The following is a 14,896-nucleotide window of genomic DNA, read 5'->3' as shown; positions in this document are numbered from 1 at the left end:
ACCTGAAAGCAGTGGGGGAAGAAAGCCCATGGGACTCTCCAGATCATTAAGTCTTGTCATACCACCAAATGTCAGGTAGATTTAAACAGGAATCAAGATGTGTCACTATTCTCTGTGCCTGTTCTAACCATAAACTATGTGTCAGGGGGGCAGGACACGAGATTTCCTTCCTCTGAATCCTTTGAAGGTGAATTTCAGCAAACCAATTCTGTGAGTACTATGACAAAACCACTGCCGGGGTGGTTTCCCTACAGGCAGGGCAGTAGGAGGGGACAGCAAGCTGCAGAGAGAACACACTCAAGAGCACTTCCCACAACAGAAAGCAAAATTGCCCAGACAATCCTCCCACAACAGCCTGCAGGCAGGTAGGTGATCCCTGTTCCAGTGCAACAGAGCATGGACTCTGAGTCCTGACACCACACCCAGGGCGGCCACAAGCAGTCCCCAGACCCAGCCCAGACCACCACCAAACACTGCTCCCTCCTTCTTTAAATCCCCAACACTTTTCACACTGCTCTCTGCACAAATCCACACTTCTGCCAAAATGGGTATTGCCACCTTTCCCAAGTTTTTTCCCATGGACATCACTGCCACCCACAAGATCAAGGAATCGATCCAGATTGAGACAAACTCCATTTTAAATCTATGTATCTACCAATCTCCCTTACCATAGGTTTTCAGCTGGCTCAAGTCCCTGGTGCTGGCATGAGAAATGCTGGGGGACAGGAATGTGCGGGTCACCCCAGGCAGCCGTAGCACAACCATATCCTTAATTAAAACATCTCTGTAATCATCACTGCCCGTGGGAAGAGCAGCTGCCCTGGCATGACCCATAGATGATCTGTCTTGAATCATAACACTGGCCAGAGCTGGGTCTGGGAGACAGCCATTGCCAAATGAATCTCAGCCCACTTACAGCAAAAATAAGTTACTTAGTGCAAATGTTGGTCTCTCTGCCATGAAACACCAGTTTGTCCTGCTACCAACACAGTTTAGAAGAGCATGGTGGTCATATGCAACGCTCAGCAATACGTGCCTATTCACAAGCATTTCCTCACAAAAACCAGAGGGTTTTGCAAGCAGAGGCTGCTGTGCCAATTCAGCCCTGAATCCACAGGGGCCATGTTCCCCCGCCAGTCCTGGTGGCACCGCCTGCTCCCCCCGCTTGCCAAGCGTGGTTTTCATTCCCAAATCAGAGGTGGAGTGTGCCAGGAGACACCAAAGGAGGATTTGGGGATGCTGTGGTTCTGCAAGGCAGGAGGCTGACAGCCAGTTCTTTGCCCCTGCCAGGCAGCACCCAGTCCTGGTGGGGATGTTCAGGCCTCCACAAAAGAGTCCTCGCAAAGTATCAAGGTCTCCTTTTACCGTCCCAGGGTGGATTTGAAATTAATTCTCTCTGTGGTTCCTTCTCCCCACATCAATCCCACAGCTGCTCTATGTCAGTGTGGGATCTGGACTGAAGCCACTTTGCCATGTTGTTGCCTCCCAAATGTTTGCTGGCGTTACTGCATTGCTTTGCTGTGGTCTTTCCCAGTGGCCCCAACTACAATAAAACAACATATTAATACAGAAAATCCTTTTAATTTTGAGTACAGCAGCTACCCCATGCTGCTCTGGCCACCCAGGAAATGTTCATAAAGTCATTACAATGCCTTTCCTCCCCAGATAATCCACATCAATTCCCCACCCATGATGCAAGCAGTAAACCTCCCCTGGTTTTAACTCTACTGTTCACACCAGTTTAGGTTTTACTCAGAAAACAGCCCATCCACCAGTGTGTTCTCAGTTCTGCAAACTATTTAATGCAAGCAGTGCTTGAAACAGCCCTAAATCCACGTGACCCACCTTCTTACTGAATTCTACAGAAGTGGCTAGTCAGGTATTTTAACAAATAAAAAAGTGATGAAAAGAAGGATCATCTGAGCTGGAATGCACAAGAACTTCTTATTTAACATAGAAATAAAAGCAATCAATATGAAAAATACAGAGAATAAAACCTCCTCCTGGGCGCCAACCATGTTGTAATGGTATTTTTCATGCACTCTAGGGCGCTCCAGACTATGCCATTTTGGCACAGGAACATGGTTTCAGGCTGTAGAGGAGCCTGAAACTTTGTCCATAGTTTGTCATCAGCCACACTATCAGATTCTGGCATCCTGGATATTGCTGACAGTCTCCAAATGCTGAGACAAATTCAGCAAACTGTTTGACATAAAGAGTTACTATGGTACACAAAACCAGCCAAGGAAATTACAGTATCCTGACTTTTTTTCCTCCAACTTCTGTCTGCTTAAAAAAACAGAAGTCAGCATTTTCATAAAGACTTACGCTCCACAGGAAATAATTGTAAAGGAGCATCCTAATTTGAAGAAGAGTATTAACCCCAGGGCACAGTCCCCTGACACATTTTTCCTAATTGTCAGAATGAATTAGGACCTTTCACCCTTTCTGCCGCAACACCAGCATTTCCACACAAGCTGTTAAGGGTGACGTGCTCTGTAACACATCCTAACACAGCAAGAACAGCAGACCACGTACATGGCTGCTTGGTTCAAACTATGCATTGCTCACACAAGGGAAGGCTTTGGCTATGAAAACGTGACTGTCAGTTTCATCTTCCCTGTCACCAGCACTTGCCATCATGCAAAGACTTGACAGGAGTCATTTCCCCACTGACTATCAAGCTGCTTTTAGCACAGCTAATAATTAAAGCCTCCTTATCTCGAAAAGTAATAAGAAATTGCATTATGCTATGGAGTGAAAAACTTTTGAACCCGGCTTTGGAGGAGAACAAAGCACAGACAAATCAGGATGTGTAACCTGACACACAGCATGAAGCCACAATTACAGGAGCTGAAAAGCTTGCCTTAAGTGCTCCAATAATAAATATTTCACTGCAACTTGAAAAAGAATTTGTGAACTGTGCAAACTACCCTCTCTATATTGCAGACCATTAACAGTTCCCCTGCAGTAACTGTATGGAGTCAGTTCTAAGAAAAAGACCTGTACACTACAACTGAGACCAAATGGCAGCACCACATTTAGCTTATTTAGAATCTCCTATCAAAGCCAGTAACACCATGAAGGGCCCCCATTTTTCAGCTTCACAATCTACAGTGGAATAAGAACTGTAAATCCAATGAGTCTGTGCTAGGTTTTCAAGTGTAGTTGTATTTGGAACAGAGGACCTGGCTTTTTCCAGTATTTTGCTGCATACTGGCCTGTATTTCTTGCTACAAAGAAAAACTCAGTTTGTTCTAGGAAACTACAAAAGCTTAAGATAATAATGGTTCTGAATGGAGAAACTAATGTTTTTCTCTGAACTACATATGAAACTTATTCCAATGAGAACACATCAAAATGAGTTCAGCACAACCAGCTGAAAAAGCTGCCCACAAAACTCAGAGGACATTTATAAAGCAAGCAGGTATTGCCACAATGAGCTATCAGCCCCACACAGCACAGCAAGCAATCCTGAACCACCGAGACCCACCATACATCCCTCCTTACCTAAATATTTCCCTCTCTTCCAGGACAGACAGTCTGGTCCCCCAGCCTGATGGTGAGTGAGAAAGCTATGCCTCAATAATTATTGTTCAAGTCAGCCTCCAAGTTCCTTTAGTTGCAAAACAAAAGCCACTGGAGTGACTCAAGTTCAAAAAGCCTCCATAAAACAAAAGGGGGGGGGGGGGAAGGTTAAAAAGAAGAGTATTTCCTTGTGCATACCTGCTGACCAGATGTCTACTGCTTTTCAGTGTACCAAATCTGGAGAGAGACCTCAAATCATTCTTCCCTTTTTTCTTTTCTTCACCTAAACTCAGGTTACTTAAACTCTCTAAATCAGACCAGAAAGTCAAGATAGAAAACCCCTTAGAAATTTCAGCTTTGAGTGGAGCTTTGAGACCACTTTACATTTTCTTAGAAAGTAGGTTCAAAGAACCTACATTTTTAGTGGGTTTTTTAAACCCAAAGAATCAAAACAAGAAAACACACCAATTTTTCATTTTCCCTCCTTGTATTTTACAAAATCAAAATGCATCTTTCAAAAGCCTTACCCTTTTGTTTTGACTTCAGTGGACTAGAATCATCTATAGGAAACCCCCTCAGCCAGACGATTTGGAAACAGCTCTTCCCAAGGAGCTGATTCCAGTCTCTGGCCACTGTGTCACCCAGCCAGAGGAGCAGCCTTGCCTGTCCTGGCCGGCACCTCCCTCTGTTCCCTCAAGCCAAGCTTCTGTGACAGCGAACTGCACAGCACCTTCACCTCCCTGACCACAGCCCAGCCTCTTGTCCTCCATACGATTCACCCCACAAGAATGGCGAGAGGAACAGAGGAAGCCAGCCAGTTTAGGTAAGGGGCCCCATGTCCAGCCCTTACTGGGCAAACAGTTCTTTTTTCAGGGTGCACCAGCAGCAGCAGGACTCCAGGCTGACTCTCAGCCATGGGATGATTTGCTTGGCCAGGAGGCAGCATGATTGTTCCTGCTGCTGGGAAAGGATGCTGGAGCCGCCAGCTGTACCCTGAATGGCTCTGCTGCCACCAGTGTTTCCCTGGATGTCCTGGCCAACCGCATGCTGCTGCAGGCAACCTCATGCTACTTCGTCTCTGCAAGTTTCTGCAAGTGGGGGCTCTAGTCTGACTTTGTCCCAAAATTTCTCCCTGTGCCAGGGGTGTAGCTTAGTTCATACTCTAGCGTGTACCAGCAGGGCAGCTGGCCCACTCCCTGACAACTTCAGCAGAACACATGCCAAATATGTAATTGCTCTGTTTACCTGGCCATAGAGACGGCTCAGCCAAAACACCTCGGTGGGGCTGAAAGACACAGAGCTATGCGCAGTGTCTTTCACTAGGTGGCACAAATACTGACAACCCGGCCATTTTCAGGAATGCAGAAAGAATCCTGGCCTGGAAGCATCTGCCACCCGCTATGAAAGCAAGTAGCTGTTGGAACATTTGAAGAAAAAAGTTACTTCAATACCTACGGACACCGGAATCACATTACCGTGGTTTTTTAAGCATGTGGCTGCACTGCAGCTGCAGCAGAAGCTGGTCAAGGCTGGTGAGATCCTGCCCAGGACATCAGGGTACTGACCCTGGGAGCAGGGCCGGCTCACGTCGCTCAGGGTGGCACCACTGCAGCTCAAACTCAGCCTGACTTTGCAACTGCCACAGCTTTTCTCCAATGGTGTGCTGGAGAAGCTTCATTAGTCGGGCACAGGAAAGATAAGGCAGTCTTTAGACAGGTTAAAGTTTGTGTGCCAGCAGCTGTCCTGTACCTGCAGTCCAAGGCAGCCACAAAAATCACTTTTTCCATCCTTCAGCTCCAGGTTTTAACATATTAGCACACTTTGCCGAGTACTTTAATTCCTTCCCAAGAAGCAACTCCACAAGGCGAGGCTTTGAAACGCTGAGCAACGAGCAGAGCAACCTTGGCTTTCCATGGTCCACCCCATTAACCCGCCTCCAAGATAGGACTTCTCGGTAAGCGTGGGATATGCATAAAACATCACGAATCTCACCACATCCACACGCGAAGTTATTTAGTACGACGCTTTTAAAACAACCACCACTCGCCCAGAACAAGGCGCCTTTTAACGCACTGGGCACCAGACCGCGCGCCCGCCGCGCCCGGGACGTGCGAGCCGCAGCTCGGGGTGCTCCCCCGGACGGCTCCAACAGGGGCACAGGGCCCGCCCGCGGACAGGACTGCGGGGACAAGGGGTTCCTGCACTGCCCCTCGCCGCGGCTCCCGGGGACAGCGAAAAGTTTCCCCGTGGAACGGACGCTTCACCCGGGGAGCAGCAGGGACGCCCCGCACGGCTGCGGGCCCCCCGTCCCCACAGCGGGACCGCAGCCCGACCCCGGCGGCGCCCCTGGAGCAGCGGGAAAGCTTTGCCTTTGGCCGGCGGCGGCCGAGACAAAGCGCCGCCCTCGGCAGGGAGGCGGGACGGGACGGCGCGGGCGGCCCCGCGCCTCTCCTACCTGTTACAATTGATCCCCGCCGCCGCCGCCGCCACCCCCAGCATCCCGGCGCTCCCGCCGCTCCCGCCAAGCGCTCCCACCGGCGGCGGGCGGGGCCTCGCCGGGCCGCGGTAATGGCGCTGGGAGGCACCGCCCGCCGCAGGGGGGCGCGCTCCACCCGCACCGCCCAGCCCCGCTGCGCCCCCGCGCGGGGAAAGAGGGGAGAGACACCCGGGAAACGGGAGAGATCTGCCGGGAGAGGGGAGAGATCCGCCGGGAGAGACACCCGGGAAACGGGAGAGATCTGCCGGGAGAGGGGAGAGATCCGCCGGGAGAGACCCCCGGGACACGGGAGAGATCCGTCGGGAGAGGGGAGAGATCCGCCGGGAGAGACCCCCGGGACACGGGAGAGATCCGTCGGGAGAGGGGAGAGATCCGCCGGGAGAGACCCCCGGGACACGGGAGAGATCCGTCGGGACACGGGAGAGACCCCCGGGAGATGGGACAGATCCGTCGGGACACGGGAGAGACCCCCGGGAGATGGGATCCCACCACCCAGCCCCGGGAAAGGGAGTGACTGCCGAGAGCTGGGGTCTCCCCGCCCCATGTGTTTCCTGCTGGGAAGCAGGGAGGGGTCGTTCGCCTCCTCTGTCAGCCCTGCGGGTAAAGCGGCTGGAACGCCCCGCAGAGTTACGTGAAATAGGTGCCCGAGAGCGGCTGTTGCTGGTTTCGTGGGTTTCGGCTGCTTTTTTTTTTCTTTTCTTTTTCTTTAATTTTTTTCAGAACCGAAAATCGCTGTCAAAACAATTCCAAGTTTTTTTCCGCTCTTTCCTACACGTGGTTGGGTAGTGCAGGATAATTTGAAGCAAGAAAGCTGTCCCCTCAGCTTGGGGCGCCACCAAACATGCTTAGGTGAATTTTCCTGGAGCCAGAGTCCGGTTTAAATCAACATTATTTAAACATGTAGCAGCATTATTAAGAAATGGCTTGGGGAAAGGCTAGCACCTTGCTCAGGCTTAGAAGTTTATAAAATAAATGTAAGAAAGTTACCTCCAGCGCTGCCAACCTGGGGCCAAACCTACTGCTTCACTTGGAGAGAAGCGACCTCATTCCAGACCAGGAAAGTTTCAAAGGCAGACCAGTGGATGAATGAGAGGCACATAATAGAAAAGGTGAGATTATTGAGCAGTCTGTATCACCACCCATTGCCGTCCTTAATATCAGAACAAGGAAGTGGTGTGTTGGAATGAAAAATGCAAATATTTGCCTGCCAGGATTAAGGAAATATTTATATGGCTCCAAGAAGATAGCTCAAAGGAATATGTTAAGCCAGTAAAAATCAGCATAGACAGGGATGAGTGAGAACAGATCAGAAAGAATAATTTAAACATGGAGCACATCTACTTTGGTATCCATCAGAACCAGGAAAAGAGTAAGTAAAAGTAAATTTTTGGGACTATGATGCACTGAAGGTATTTGATGGCTGTGCCAGAAGCATGGTTCTGGAGAGGACTACAGCTGTAGAAACAGACTGTCTGTAGTACTTGTGTTTATTTGTTATTTTCCTCCTTGGCAAGGTTCAGTTTTGCTTGCCAAGATGAGGACTCAAACACAGCAAGACTTTAGCATCACAGGAAATACATTTCTGCATAAAGAGGAAAATAAACTATATAGCTGAAAAGGGAAGGGGTGATGTGCCAGAAGTGGGGGATGTGATCCTTCCCCTTTACTCCGCACTGATCAAGCCACGCCTGGAGGTCTGAGTCCAGTTCTGGGCTTCCCAGTACAAGAGAGATGTGGACATACTGGAAAGAGCCCATCAAATGGCCACTAAGGTTATTTAGAGAACACCTCTCCTATGAGGAGAGAAAGAGAGCAAGGACTGCTCAGCCTGAAGAAGAGAAGGCTCAGAGACATCTTGCCAATTAATAAAAATAGCTGAAAAGACAGGGTACAAGGAGGAAAAAGCCAGTCTCTTTTCAGTGGAATCCAGCAACAGGAACAGAGGCAACAAACTGAAATATAAGAGGTTCCCTCTCAACATCAGGGAAATTTTTGCTGTGAGAATGACTGAACACTGGCAGAGGATGTCTGTGGAGGCTGTGGAATCTCCATCCTTGAAGGTGTTCCATAGCTGTCTGCACATGGTCCTCTCAATCTGGCAGTAGGTAGCCATGTTTGAACGGAGAGGTTGGACAAGTGGCCTCCAGAGGTGCCTGCCAACCTCAATAATGGTATGATTATGTTGAAAAACCAATCACACCATCCCCCTCAATTAAAAAAAAAACAAACAAAAAAACCACAAAGCTACCAAAAACCAACCCCAAAACACCCACCCATTTTAATGAGTCTATCACCAAAGCTTCCTTATATCATCTAAATAAGTAAGTGCTCATTCTGTGACAGCTGAAGGTAAAAAAACCCTATTTTTTTCTTCCTAATCTGCTTTGGGCAGTCTGCCATTACTTGTAGGCAGCTTCATGAATGTCTGTAATTAACCTCAGCTTGTCTGCAAGGATTTCAGGGTCTCTCTCACTGCTGATCCTCCTCAGGAGCTGTACAAGATGGTTGTCCCTGGCTGCTAAAGAGCAGCAACTCTGACCAGCACAGCCTGAATTGGCAAGGAGGTGGCTGGGCAGGTGTGCAACTACCAGGGCTGCAAACTTCAAAACAGTAAATTCTGGAAATAATTAACAGGCAGTGCCAGCCAACAAGTACAGTCCTTGTGGTGCTTCCTTTGGAGAGCACTTTAATGGATTTAACAGCAAGTGAATTGCATCATGTACAGTTTTCCAGGGCTTTTAAAGATTAAATCCCTAAAGCCTAGTCTGCTAGCAATATAATCTCGGGTAGCAAAGGCATTCTCATTGCGAGTGGGAGAGCCTTCCCCAAACGTACAAATGCCAAACACTGAGTACTAGCAGCCTTTGGAAACATAGTACCAATAAAAGTCTGGAATTCAGTTTCACAGTCTGCCTTTCCGGGCTCTGTGTACTTTGCAGCAAGTTTGCGCCTTGGGGTCTGATTTAACTTTTTGTTTTGTCTTGCTTTACAACAGCAATAACAATTCTTAATTGTTATTAATTGTCCATTACATAGTATTAGAGCATGCTAGCATTCTAATTAACTTGTAAAATTCAGTCCAGAATACTTAGACAAGTAATTTAATAGGATTCACAAAACACACACCACAGACTCAAAAGGAGATAATTCCTTCCATTCCAGTATAATGTGGGCTATGATGATTTTCTTCCTATGCAGTTTAAAGAAAATGTGGTAATCTGCTTACTTATTTCTGCTTACAAACCCATCCCAAAGTTTAACATTCTGCTGCTAATGTACTTGGCATCAAGTAGAGAAGTGCCATTATCCCCAGCAGGCAAGCCAGGAAATAGAGACAGAGAAGCTGAAATTAAATTCACAAAGGAAACATGTGGCAAAGCAGGGAATTTGGACTCCACATCTCCAGACCAGCATATTAATCACAAAATTAATGCTTTTTTTTGTTTGTTTGTTTTTTACTCTCATCTCTCCCTTTAAGACCAGAGTAAAATGCAGTTTTAAGTAGGCATATGCTTTTGATGGTCTGTTTCCAGACTACTTTATATTTTTCATCACTGTTGAAATACCAAACTTACTGTACTGCAGCTGGCAGTGGCACTTTAGTGACATGGACTTAGCAGTGCCAAGTTAACAGCTGAAAACTCTTTGATCTTTGTGGTTTTCTCCAACCTAAATTACTCTGTCACTCTTAAGTGACAGCACAGAGCCTTTACCTATTCAGAGCTAAGTGCATCATCTCTGCTGACATTGAACAAGGCCAGTATTGTAGACCTGGGGAAGAAGTGAGAAAGAAATGGTTACTGGGGACAGATGAGAAGGCAGCTGCTTGGTCATAGAATTTGGCTGCTGGTCTCTAATCACAAATAACAGCATTTTTTCATCTTTTTCTGGAAAAGTATTTTATAATTTTGCCATAGTGGTATGAAGAGACATGAGTAAGTAACTTACAACTGTGGTATTTGTTCTAGCTTTTGCTTTCTTCTAGAACTTCATGCAACTGCAGATGGTAGATTTATAGAATGGTTTGGGTTGCAAGGGGCTTTGAATACTTCCAGGAATCAGGCATCCACTGCTTCTCTGGGCAACTGTTTCAGGGCCTCACCACCCTCACATTAAAGAATTTCTTTCTCATATCCAATCTGAGTCTATTCTGACTCTGAGAGCCTGGTAGCAGAGCAACCCCATGGTTGTTTACCTTAACATAATCAATGTATTTAAATTGTAAACTGTGTCAGTGTTCTTGTCACACCTCCAAAGCTCTGAAGCTAAAGCAACAGTGAAGGAAACATTGACCATGTAAGTAGGAATAACTTCTGAACACGGGGTGTCCAGCTAAATATTCTTTGCAAAGCTGTTAATAAATCAACAGGTGAAAAATTATTTAGGTTTCACATTTTTGCTCAACATTATCAACTCCACTAATCAATTAAATAAGTAAGTTTTGGCCACTATTTGATATCTCTAAAAAACATTGCTATTATTAAAAACAATGTGTAGCATGCTCAGAAGACATTTTAGTGATCATTCTGAAAACCATATAAAAGAAGTTAGATTTCTGCTTCATGCACTTTAGAGATACCTAGTATATTGTGCAAAACCAAGGATGTAACTTTTATTGATCAATCTCAAACCTCTGCAAAATTGCAAAATCAATAAAATTCCATATTTAGCAGCATAAATTTCTGCTTCATGACAAGATCAGTACTTGTGCAGACATAATAAAAGCTAAAGAAGAAGCTTAAGGCAGCACCACAAAACAGGTACTTTAAGAAATAATAACTCTTGGAGATCATGGCATTACTCTCACATTCTTAGTAAAAGTATGTAATTTTTCCATTTCAAGCTTTCTGTCACTGCAATTCCAATCTTTCTCAAAACATTACAAAACCTATCCTTAGCTTTTCTGCATTTTCTGCAAATCCTCTTCCTGCAAGATGCCCACTATCCCCCACCACTGCAATCAACTGGTTTAACCGGTTTCCAAGAGAAAGGCTGCTGGGTAGTCAGGGTAGGGACAGAGTTGCCACATCAACAATAGGAGCTGTTTTGGGTTTTTATTACCACCATCTGCTCTTCTCACCCCTGTTCCAGAGGCTGTAGCCCTCTGCCCCTGGTGCAGAAGGGACCACCCATCTGTCCCCCTGCAAAGGTAGACAGCTTCACCTAGCCTGCCACAGCTGCAGGTATAAGTCAGTGCTGTGACTAGATTTGAAAGGAACATTAACTAGTCTGTATAAATATGTGGATGCTAAAGCCAAAATTATATGATTGGCCTTCTCCCATGGCAAGAGAAATGCTGAGCATCAGCAACTTAACTCCACAAAGAGGAATAATAATGGTAAAATAGTATTTGGATAAAAGCTTTTTTCTTGAGCTCTATAATAGTTTCTATGCTTTTTATATTTGAGATGCTCTGCTTTCTGCAAAGAGCAAGAGAGCCAAGAGCTAGTATGTACCTCCCGTCCGGAAACAATCTGAGTGTTCTCAGAACAAGCTTCGAATTTCAGGTAATAGAAAAATAAACCCCACTTAAATCCTATGCTCATACACAGCTGCTATCAAATGTCTATCAATTTAAAACACTTTCAAAGTCTGCTGTGGGAGGACTGGGACTGTGCCCATGCCCAAAAGAGCACACTGTTTTTGACAGATCACATTTACCTTGGATTCTTAAGAAGCCTTTAGGCAATCAACTGACAGTGGAAAAAAATGATTTGCCAATACCAAGGGATGCTGATTTGTTGGAGCAGTAACTGATGTTCATTTCCATACTTGTTTTACTTTTCTGTCTTCACTATGCAATCCAGCCTGAATCCTCAGAATGAGCCTGAGAAACACAGGAGAGGAAGGAAAGGAAGGAAGCTTCTCATCCTTTCACAACTACATGATAAATTTTAATTGAATTCATTTAGAAAGTAGTCAGATTATTTCCCTTCCCCAAAGCACATATACATTTATATGAAAGCTGTTAGAAGTTGACTGAAAGTTTCAGGCTTTTTTGACCCTTTTATCAATTTATGATGTCTTCTTTTCACAGCTTATGATCCCCTCTCTGACCATGTATCTGTGTAATAAGTATGGTCCAAGAAAAATGGTTGGCAAGAAAAATAGCACTAAACTCTAGCTTAAATCAAACCAAGCACCTCTTCATCCACTGAGTATCTAATCTTTGCACTAGGATAATTATACAGATAAAGAAAATTTATCACAGTTTATTAGGGAAGAGGTAATTATGTCCACTTCAAAGTTGAGTGCAATTAGAAATGCATGCTGATTTATAAGGTAGTTAATACTCAAACACACTAAGTGCAATCCTGCTAATAAGGCCATTAACAGCTTCTGCAACCCTTCTCTCCTTCATGTCTAATATTGTCAGATTGCTGGTGACAATCTAGTAACACATTTGAAGTCATTAAAATGAACTTTGAAAACCATACTTTTATTCTAAAAAACCCCTATAACAAACCAATTTCATAGCTGTTCATTCAGAAGAACCCATTGCTGTAGATGTCTTCCAAAGTAGAGGCTGTGGATACTATACCAGATCTATAAAATCTCTTCAATACAACGGCAGACAGTCCTTGTTTTCTACCTTGCACCTGAATATAATTTTCTCAGGTAAGAACAGGCATTCAGGGAAAAGAAAGGCACTCTGTTGAGTAAAGGTAAATTTTATTGAAGTCATGGCCACATGAAAAGGCCAGCAAAAACATTATTTCCAAACAAAATATTTATCTATCCAGACTAATAATTCTGAAACTACTACAACAAATGTATTTTTATCTCTTCATACATTTGGTTTCTCAGCTTGTGAGTGGTGACTGCTATTTGCAAGGTGACTAAGGGAGATATTTTCACAGTACCAACAATAGCAGAACTAACAGGTAGTTTAGGAAGTACTGATGCACTGGGTGAAGCCAAGGCATAAGACAAGTGAAGCATGTATGTTTAAGCTGCCTTCAAAGTCATTAACTACAAACTAAGGAGAATTTTTAGGCATTCCTCCACAATTTCATGATGTATCATCTCTTATCACAGCAAAGGATGGAGGGAACTAGACGAAGGAGGATTTAAATTTAGAAAATAATCTAATCATGTATTCTCAGTTACACTTTGGGAAAGGAGGGTCATGAAAGAAAAAAAGCAACTTTTCTCTCTTGTGTATAATTTCTAACATGGTTCCCTTTGGCCATCCTGAACACCAGATTCAAATGGCCACATCTGTACAACAGCCTGACAAGCTCTGATCTTCCTGTCTTGCAACTGGAGCACTTTTTGCTTGCACAGATGAGTCTCCCTTCTGGGTAAAGGGAAAATGAAAGACATATAACCCGTTTCTAAGTCACCATTAGATAGCTAAATATTCAGCCACAGTGCACATGCAGGTTTGGGAACATTGAATCACTCCCATATTTGGTTTTTAATTAATATATAATCTGTATACTGATAGCAGAATAATAATTATTATTACTATTATTATGGTCTCCTTATGCTTGGGCCAAAGGCAGGCTGTTAAAAGATAAAAATTGGTCCTAAGCTTATAAACATTTTGGGCGAAGGTGACATTTTCTGTGAAACATTCTAATGAATGTGGCACTGTAAAGAAAACAAAAAGAATCAGAAAGCAAAGTCAGCACAGTGCTCTTCCAAAAAAGAGCACCACAGTATATCAATAAGCAGCAGTACTAGTTAAAACTTTGAACTGCTTTTTGAAAGCAAATCACAGCTACAATGCTGTACATTACAAATGCAAATATATGATATATAAAAAGTTCTCTATGCAAAATAATCCTGTTTCCAGTTCACATTCTTCTCTGCTATTTACTCAAGTGTCTGTAAACTTTGATATATTTGCTTACAGTCAGTTTATTGCCACATAGGTAAGTTCTGGCAATCTTAGCAACAGAAAACAGTCTAGTAACAGTTATTAAAATATTTTTAATTAATTAAGACCTCAACCTTTCATTGTAAAAAAAATATATTAATGCAAGTTGTTCACTACATTCATAAATACGGTACTCAAGTTTTACTAAAAACAGTGAGCATGCAACTCAGACTTGAAAGAAGTCAATAAGCAACTGGTATTTCATAAGCCAGTGATATATGTTACTTGCATACCTTTATTCACAGCTTACAATGTTAAGTAATTTACAGTTCTGAAATATGTGCATTTTAAGAGGAACTTGTCACAGCTCTTTAGCAATAGCAGACTAAATCAGGTCAGCTGCAAATGGAGTGTGAACTGAGACAAAAACATACCCTTCTACTCACGTGCTTCCATTGTTCAAATCAAAGCAGAAGGAGGAGTACCACTTACTTTTACACATATTTCAAATCTCTCCTGTTGTTGTGTTTTGGTTTTCTTTTGAGGGACATTAACCAAATCCAGCTGAATAAGGAGTTTGAATCCAACATCTGAGATCTGGTCCAAATCATGAATGCTGAAGAGAAGGTAAATCATTCCAAAGGCAAGTGCAAGAAAGCCTAAACATAGCCTTGTGTTTACTACAGACACCTAAAGACTCATCCCTCACACTACTGCTGATCAGTTCCATGTTCTAAAAGTCCACAGAGAACGTCTTCCCCAGCAGCACAAACCATAAAATGTTCCAGTTAAAATATATATTGGAGAGGAAGAAAATAGAAGTGCCTAAAACAGTGGAAAGGAATTAAAATACCTATACAAAGCCTGCTGGCTTTGTTGATTGTGTACTGAAATATATACAAGCAAAAAATTAAACCAAAAGCAAACTGAACAGTTTATTCTCAGCATGTTGCCATACTGCTGTTCATATGTTCAGATTAACCTCAGCCTGAAATAAGGCAATATTAAATGAAAAAGCATCATTTCCTCAAAGCCTGAGCTAAGGT

The sequence above is a fragment of the Cinclus cinclus genome, chromosome 2, assembly GCF_963662255.1.
Source record: "Cinclus cinclus chromosome 2, bCinCin1.1, whole genome shotgun sequence".
Lineage (NCBI taxonomy): Eukaryota > Metazoa > Chordata > Aves > Passeriformes > Cinclidae > Cinclus > Cinclus cinclus.
The sequence above is the reverse complement of the archived record's forward strand: the minus strand, read 5'-3'. Positions refer to the sequence as shown.